The sequence below is a fragment of the Otolemur garnettii genome, unplaced genomic scaffold, assembly GCF_000181295.1.
Source record: "Otolemur garnettii isolate 467f Iridium unplaced genomic scaffold, OtoGar3 scaffold00022, whole genome shotgun sequence".
Lineage (NCBI taxonomy): Eukaryota > Metazoa > Chordata > Mammalia > Primates > Galagidae > Otolemur > Otolemur garnettii.
The window spans coordinates 15,442,076-15,444,726 of NW_003852417.1; positions in this window are offsets into that span (position 1 = coordinate 15,442,076).

A 2,651-nucleotide genomic window follows, 5' to 3' on the forward strand; every position below is an offset into this window, starting at 1 on the left:
ACAAAGTCAAAAAGTGAACTCAAGTAAAAAATACAGCATTTCTGATGAACCTCAACTTTAGATCTGTTCATTTACAAAATTAACTCTAAACATTCTTATTTTTCTACTTCATATCTGAATCTTGCCTTTAACAATTAGCACACAAAAAAACCTACCTTTTTTCAAAAATGTTTTTCCATAAATAAGGTATTAAAACACAAGACTCAGAAAAAAGGCAAATGCACTTACTAGATGGTTAACACGTGCACATGTCACTTTTGGAACTTAGAAGTTTTACAAGTGAATACAGTATATAAAAATGCTATTTACATAATGGACTAATACATACTTTCACTTCTTTACTCAAACTATTTTTTTTTTGAGACAAAGCCTCAAGCTGTCACCCTAGGTAGGGTGCCGCAGCATCACAGCAACCTCCAACTCCTGGGCTCAAGCGAGTCTCCTGCCTCCACCTCCCAAGTAGTTGGGACTATAGGCACCTGCCACAACACCTGGCTATTTTTTGGTTGCAGCTGAAATTGTTGTTTGGTGGGCACGGCTGGATTCGAACCCACCAGCTCAGGTCTATGTCGCTGGCGCCTTAGCAGCTTGAGCCACATGTGCCAAGCCCACTCAAACATTTACTGAATGCTTATGTAACTTTTTCTTTTAAATTTATGAACCAAGACAACTATATCAGATGAGGCAAAAGGTGCTAAAGTTAAAAGGACCTTGGTTTGAAAACTGTCTCTTGTACTTATTAGCTCAGGGACCTAGAGTATTCAGTTAAGCTCCAGGTTAACATTTTATTATTTATTTTTGATGGGAAGCCAATAACTATACATAGGGTCTTTGTAAGCCCTAAAGAGTTATGTAAAACACTTAGCACAGTGCCTAACATTAGTAAGTGCTCCATAAATGACAACTATGGTCGATATATTTTAATACTGAAGAAAGTACAGTTGAAGGAGATAACCAATAAATGTTCTTTTTGTCCTACTAGAAAGATGGAACTTTGTGAAACTCTATTATTAAAGCCACATTAAAACTAAAATTCCTGGGTGGTGCCTGTGGCTCAAAGGAGTGGGGTGCCGGCCACATATACCAGAGGTGGTGGGTTCAAACCTGGCCAAAACCTTCAAAAAAAAAAAAAAAAGAAAACCTAAAATTCCTAAAGTTATATAAGAAATTTCAAAAAAAAAAAAAAAAAAAGAAATTTCCCACTTTTTTAAAAGAGTTAAACTCTATAGGGTAAAAATGACTAAAAAAATAAAAATAGGAAAAAAAACAAAAAATTTTAAGTTATTGAGTTTGGGTGATACTAATCTATTTTTGGGAAAATACAAATTTTTTAAAACTATTAAACCAATACTCAAAACATGCCTATCACATTTCCTCATATTAAGGAGAGACGTGTTGAACTTAAAATGGTACCTCCCTGCTCAATAATTTAGTACAGCTTGAGTTTTCTCAGACCAATCTACCTTTCCCTGTAAAGGTGAGCAAAGGGAATAGTTATTGATGCACTAAGGGCTAAACAGGCAAGCTTTTCAGCTGCTAATTAATATTGCACAAAATAGCAGCAATGCACTTTTCCACATCCTATAAAATCGTGAAATACTTCCACTTTATTTACTTTTGAAATTACAAACGAACCAAAGGCACAGCCAAAAAACCTAAAAGAGGGCATATCACAGTTGCTAGTATCTTTAAATTCTGAGAGACATCATTGCTTGTGTAAAGGTTTTATGTAATGTTTCTAGGCAGCTTCTGGGTTTTATCACTGATTAACAATACAGCAAACCAGCACAGGGAGAAAAGCAATTAATTTTTTTGAGAGGCTTAAGCAGCTTAGCTCACAGAACCTATGATACCTAAATGAAGATGACTAACAACACAAAATTTCAAGTCACACCTTGCCTACCTCCACCAGAAAAACAAACTAGAAGCACGGAGTAAAGCAATCATTTTCATGCTAACCCTAATTCCTACCCTGAAGGGGCTGGCTCTATCAAAAACAAATTCTTACTTCTTTATTAATACAAGTTTCAAACAAAGCATACTCGCCATTGGCAATCACTGAGTAACCACGACATGATTAATCAATTAAAATAGCCCATCTTTCTGCAGAATGCAAAGCCATCTGCAGTTTCAGCCTCGGTTTACCCACTTACTATGCATATGCGGGCTTTTTTTTTTTTTTTTCTTAAATAAGCAACAAACTTTACTCTGGCCTCAGAGATTCTACCTTTCCGTGCTTCCTGTGTACCAGGGAAGTCGGTAACGCCGGGTAACGCCAAAGTCAAATTTTAACATTTCTCAACTTTGGCTTAACGCGAGCGGTGGACGCCAAGCATCCGCCCACTGTCCTCTCGTGACTCGGGCTACTTTGACGCACTGGCATGCGGCTCACCTGACATGCTGCACCAACCATTACCACGAAGGGAAACCATCTCGATGAAAATAAAGTGGGTCCCAGGGGAAGCGTGCGGTACCCCAGGGCTCTCTCCTGCCAGCACCCCGAAAGCGAGGGCGCCACGCCCCCCCCGGTACTCGGCGGCGCCCGCCACCTGCCAGACGAGGCCGCGGCCGGGGGCCCAAGCTCAGGCGCAGGGACGGGGCAGCCGGGCCCCCGCCCCCTCCGGCGTCTGCCCCGGCCCGGCGGCGGGGGC